Source organism: Triticum aestivum, chromosome 7A, assembly GCF_018294505.1.
Source record: "Triticum aestivum cultivar Chinese Spring chromosome 7A, IWGSC CS RefSeq v2.1, whole genome shotgun sequence".
Lineage (NCBI taxonomy): Eukaryota > Viridiplantae > Streptophyta > Magnoliopsida > Poales > Poaceae > Triticum > Triticum aestivum.
The window spans coordinates 595,318,770-595,325,248 of record NC_057812.1 but is presented as its reverse complement, the minus strand read 5'-3'; the positions used below and the strand labels follow the sequence as shown (position 1 = coordinate 595,325,248).

At 41.1% G+C, this 6,479-nt stretch overlaps 1 non-coding gene across 1 annotated transcript; it reads left to right on the top strand.

Annotated features, from left to right (window-relative positions):
- The first annotated feature begins 5,472 nt into the window (after positions 1–5,472).
- TRNAS-UGA (transfer RNA serine (anticodon UGA)) lies at positions 5,473–5,560 on the top strand. The gene has a single exon. It is a non-coding gene; the product is annotated as a tRNA-Ser (tRNA).
- The last annotated feature ends 919 nt before the right edge of the window (positions 5,561–6,479 follow it).

The window sequence follows — 6,479 nt, the reverse complement described above, 5'->3', positions numbered from 1 at the left end:
ATAGATGAACTCTAATGCTTCACTTATATTATTTTGAGAGTCTTAATAGCATGGTAATTTACTAAAATCCTAATATGCTAGGTATTCAAGAATAAATAAAATTCTCTTATGAGTGTTTTGAATACTAAGAGAAGTTTGATGCTTGATGATTGTTTTGAGATATGGAGGTAATAATATCAAAGTCGTGCTAGTTGAGTACTTGTGAAATTGACAAATGCTTGTGTTGAAGTTTGCAAGTCCCGTAGCATGCACGTATGGTAAACGTTGTGTAACAAATTTGAAACATGAGGCGTTATTTGATTGTCCTCCTTATGAGTGGCGGTCGGGGACGAGCGATGGTCTTTTCCTACCAATCTATCCCCCTAGGAGCATGCGCGTAGTACCGAGGTTTTTGATGGCTTGTAGATTTTTGCAATAAGTATATGAGTTCTTTATGACTAATGTTGAGTCCATGGATTATACGCACTCTCACCCTTCCATCTTTGCTAGCCTCTTCGGTACCGTGCATTGCCCTTTCTCACATTGAGAGTTGGCGCAAACTTCGCCGGTGCATCCAAACCCCGTGATATGATATGCTCTTTCACACATAAACCTCCTTATATCTTCCTCAAAACATCCACCATACATACCTATTATGGCATTTCCATAGCCATTCCGAGATATATTGCCATGCAACTTTGCACCATCCAGTTTATCATGACACATTCATCATTGTCATATTGCTAGCATGATCATGTAGTTGACATAGTATTTGTGGCAAAGCCACCGTCCATAATTCTTTCATACATGTCCTTCTTTATTCATTGCATATCCCGGTACACCGCCGGAGGCATTCATATAGAGTCATATCTTGTTCTAGTATCGAGTTGTAATCATTGAGTTGTAAACAAATAGAAGTGTGATGATCATCATTCAATAGAGCATTGTCCCCCCCCCCAAAAGAGAAAGGCCAAAGAAAAAAAGAAGGCCCAAATATATATATATATAATAATAATAAAAAAATAAAATAAAAGGGGCAATGCTACTATCCTTTTTCCACACTTGTGCTTCAAAGTAGCACCATGATATAGCGAGTCTCATATATTGTGCCTCAAAGTAGCACCATGTTCTTCATATAGAGAGTCTCATATGTTGTCACTTTCATATACTAGTGGGAATTTTTCATTATAGAACTTGGCTTGTATATTCCAACAATGGGCCTCCTCAAGTTCCCTAGGTCTTCATGAGCAAGCAAGTTGGATGCACACCCACTTAGTTTCTTTTGTTGAGATTTCATACATTTATAGCTCTAGTGCATCCGTTGCATGGCAATCCCTACTCCTTGCATTAACATCAATCGATGGGCATCTCCATAGCCCATTGATTAGCCTGGTTGATGTGAGACTTTCTCCTTTTTTGTCTTCTCCACATAACCCCCTCATTATATTCTATTCCACCCATAGTGCTATATCCATGGCTCGCGCTCATGTATTGCGTGAAAGTTTATAAGTTTGAGATTACTAAAGTATGAAACAATTTCTTGGCTTGTCATCGGGGTTGTGCATGATGAGAGCATTCTTGTGTGACGAAAATGAAACATGACTAAACTATATGATTTTGTAGGGATGAACTTTCTTTGGCCATGTTATTTTGAGAAGACATAATTGCTTAGTTAGTATGCTTGAAGTATTATTATTTTTATGTCAATATTAAACTTTTGTCTTGAATCTTATGGATCTGAATATTCATACCACAATTAAGAAGAATTACATTGAAATTATGCCAACTAGCATTCCACATCAAAAAATATCTTTTTATCATTTACCTACTCGAGGACGAGCAGGAATTAAGCTTGGGGATGCTTGATACGTCTCCAACGCATCTATAATTTTTGATTGCTCCATGCTATATTATCCACTGTTTTGGGCAATATTGGGCTTTATTTTCCACTTTTATATTATTTTGGGACTAACCTATTAACCGGAGGCCCAGCCCAGATTTGCTGTTTTATGCCTATTTCAGTGTTTCGAAGAAAAGGAATATCAAACGGAGTCGAAATGGAACGAAATCAACTGGAGAAGTTATTTTTGGAAGGAAACCTACCGGATAGACTTGGACCCTACGTCAGAAGATGAAGGAGGAGCTCACGAGGGTAGGGGGCGTGCCCTCCACCCCCGTGAGACCCTCGTGGCCCCCCTGACGTACTTCTTCCGCCTATATATCTCCATATACCCTAAAAACATCCGTGTACACATTAGATCGGGAGTTCCGCCGCTAGAAGCCTCCGTAGCCACCAAAAGCCAATCTAGACCCGTTCCGGCACCCTGCCGGAGGGGGCAATCCTTCTCCGGTGGCCATCTTCATCATCCCGGTGCTCTCCATGACGAGGAGGGAGTAGTTCTCCCTCGGGGCTGAGGGTATATACCAGTAGCTATGTGTTTGGTCTCTCTCTCTCCCTCTCTCTCTCTCTCTCGTGTTCTTGATTTGGCACGATCTTGATGTATCGCGAGCTTTGCTATTGCAGTTGGATCCTATGTTTCTCCTCCCCCTCTTCTCTCTTGTAATGAATTGAGTTTCCCCTTTGAAGTAATCTTATCTGATCGAGTCTTTAAAGATTTGAGAACACTTGATGTATGTCTTGCGTGGGATACCCGTGGTGACAATGGGGTATTCTATTGATCCACTTGATGTATGTTTTGGTGATCGACTTGCGGGTTCCGCCCATGAACCTATGCATAGGGGTTGGCACACGTTTTCGTCGTGATTCTCCGGTAGAAACTTTGGGGCACTCTTTGAGGTCCTCTGTGTTTGTTGAATAGATGAATCTGAGATTGTGTGATGCATATCGTATAATCATACCCACGGATACTTGAGGTGACATTAGGGTTTTGGTTGATTTGTGTCTTAAGGTGTTATTCTAGTACGAACTCTAGGGCTGTTTGCACACTTATAGGAATAGCCCAACGGATTGATTGTAAAGAATAACTTTGAGGTGGTTTCGTACCCTACCATAATCTCTTCGTTCGTTCTCCGCTATTAGTGACTTTGGAGTGACTCTTTGTTGCATGTTGAGGGAAAGTTATGTGATCCAATTATGTTATCATTGTTGAGGGAACTTACACTAGCGAAAGTATGAACCCTAGGCCTTGTTTCCTAGCATTGCAGTACCGTTTACGCTCACTTTTATCACTTGTTATCTTGTTGTTTTTATATTTTCGGATTACAAAAACTATTATCTACTATCCATATTGCACTTGTATCACCATCTCTTCGCCGAACTAGTGCACCTATACAATTTACCATTGTATTGGGTGTGTTGGGGACACAAGAGACTCTTTGTTATTTGGTTGGAGGGTTGCTTGAGAGAGACCATCTTCATCCTTCGCCTCCTACGGATTGATAAACCTTAGGTCATCCACTTGAGGGAAATTTGCTACTGTCCTACAAACCTCTGCACTTGGAGGCCCAACAACGTCTACAAGAAGAAGGTTGTGTAGTAGACATCAGACACCTCCCCGAGCCCACTAGGACCTCCTACAAGATCACTTTGAGTTCTTGCTCCGTCCCGCCCCTCCTCATACTCGATAGCACCCCTAGCCATGCCAACCACCGGAGCCGAGAGCTTCATGTCTCCGGTCATGTTGCCGCCATGGCCAGGGCCACTGCAGCTCACGTCCGTGCTCAGAACCTCCCCAGGGAGCCAGCGCACCTACCACCTGGTCTTCTAGGGCACCATGACAGAAATTCAGTGGACGTCTGAACTCTGACCGCCATGCAAGTCATCGCCGTCGTCGATCTCGACCACCCCGCGACCTCTTGTCGCCATCGCTGGATGCGTGCACGCATGGGCTACGCCCCAGAGGCCTCAGCCACCACTTCCGTGGCCCGTAGTGCGGACATAGCTACAACCAGTGGTTGCCGGCGACGAGCCCCGCCATTTGAGCCACTGACCAGTGGGTCTCACCGGTTAGGAAATTAGTTACTTCCCCTTCGTGATACTGATAGGTGGGCCCTGCTTATTTAATTAGCCGGCAAAATTTTTAGTTAGATTAATTAACCATCTGTTAACCCTGTGCCACTAACATTCTATTAAGGATCTTCCGCGGTCTTATTTCTTTCACTCTTGCTCGAGCCAGATGATGATAAATTCTCATGTCCGGTTCCTTTGTGGGATGGATCCTAAAGAGTTCACCTATCCCAATAACAAAGAAACCAGACTTAAATGATCCTGTATTAAGAGCTTAATTAGCTAAAGGGATGGGACATAATTATTACGGGGAACCCGCATGGCCCAATGATCTTTTATATATTTTCCAGTAGTAATTCTAGGTACTATTGCATGTAATGTAGGTTTAGCGGTTCTCGAGCCATCAATGATTGGTGAACCGGCAGATCCGTTTGCAACTCCTCTGGAAATATTACCAGAAAAAATAAAAAATAATTCTATTAATTTTCATTTTCCATTTATTTAGTTAGTTTTTCTTAATGAAATTGAAATTATTAACTAGAGGGCAAATAAAAATAAAGAAACAACTTAGCCGACCATGATATATATTTATCTAGGCAGAAGAGTCCTCTTAATATTTATCTAGTCTTATATAGGTTTCGGTATATTGAAATGTAAACATAAAAAAGAAGATAGAGGATAGGCTCATTACTTAAAAAAAGATATGGAAATAGCTATAGAAAAAAAGGAGCATGAGAGCCAAATGAGTCGAAAGATTCATGTTTGGTTTGGGAAGAGATCATAAAAGTTGTAAACTTACGAAATAATCTACTTTCATTAAAAGATTTATTACATAATAAAAAACAGAGGATCTTGAGTACTATTCGAAATTCAGAAGAATTGTGTAGAGGGACCATGCCTTCTCAAAGGGTTCTCAAAAATTCGAGATAGATCTAATTATACTTTTTACTTATTTCTGCATTAATAAAGCGTAATGAGAAATCCTGTGAAAAACACGATCGCCTACCAGTGGAAGGCTTTCTACGTTCAGTCAATCTACGCAGAGTGAATTGGTCCCTAAGGAACCCCCAAAAGGGCTACGGTCCGATGGGTACACGAAAGTGATAGAGTTTCTTTGACTACTGAACCATGCCTAGATCATCGGAGCGAATTGGATGATCGGGCTGAGGGCTGCCCCCCTCTTCCCCTCGCTCTCCTTTCCTTAATATTCACCATCGAGTCATCAAAGCCGTCAACTAATTCAGAGGGGCTCGGCTGGCCCGGTCGCCCTACGCTACTGGTGCTTCCAAAGAAGAAGCTCTCGTCTTTGGCGACCAGCAAACTGCTTTTTTGGATATGGGGGTGAGAAGAGATTATTTACTCTTTATTTCACAAGCGGGTATAACGGATCCTGTATCCATGTATATAGTATACAGAGATATATCAAAAAGGAACTTGTATCTTATATCTTTCTAGAGGCTAATAAATCTTTTTATTTTTTATATGGCTATGTTCTATTTGTAGGAGTAAAATAAGGATTAGGCTGTGGAGAGATGGCTGAGTGGTTGATAGCTCCGGTCTTGAAAACCGGTATAGTTCTAGGAACTATTGAGGGTTCGAATCCCTCTCTCTCCTTTTGCTTATTGAATACGTTTGTTTCTTTCATTTTTTCTGTCCCTTATCTTTCTTTCATAAAAAGGAATGAATGGCTCGGCTAGATGGAATAACCGAGCCAGAATATAAAAAAGTAGAACATGTATAAATAAGAAAATCTTAGTTAAGAGGGTTCATGTAAATAATAGGTTCCAAATCACGATTGATTCCCTTTTCAAAACCTGCTAGAAAAATTGGTACAAGAAGTCACGGATACACTTCTTGATAGTGGGTCCCGCGGGCAACCAACGAGGGATGGTCACAATAAAGTATAAAAATCACTTTCAGATGTAATTGAAGGTAAAGCGGGAAGGTTTCGCGAGACTCTGCTTGGGAAACGGGCCGATTACTCGGGGCGTTCTGTCATTGTTGTGGGTCGTTCGCTTTCATTACATCAATATGGATTACCTCTAGAGATAGCAATAAAGCTTTTTCAGCTATTTGTAATTCGTGATTTACTATAATGTGCTTCCCCATGGGTATCTGGTAGCCACATATGTAGGGGTATAATCGGCAATTTGACAGCATAAGCAATAAGGAAGCCAAAATATAAAAGTATTTCCAAGGTTGCAGGGTATGATTGATTAATTAATCTTTCCAAATCTAATCCTGGTTCATTGGAACCATATAAGCCCATACCCAGAACTCTGATTAAGAAAAATATGGAACCACCTGCAGTATACAAAATAAACTCTGTAGCTGAATATAGACACCTCTTCCCCCCCCCACATGGATAAAAGTAAGTAAATAGGAATTAATTCTAACTCCCACATGATAAAAATGTAAAAGGTCTCGCGAAGAAAATAATCCTATTTGACCACTATACATTGCGAGCATCAGGAAATATAATAATTGCGAATTCCGTGTAATTGGCCAAGCTGCATGCTTGTTTGAGTAATAG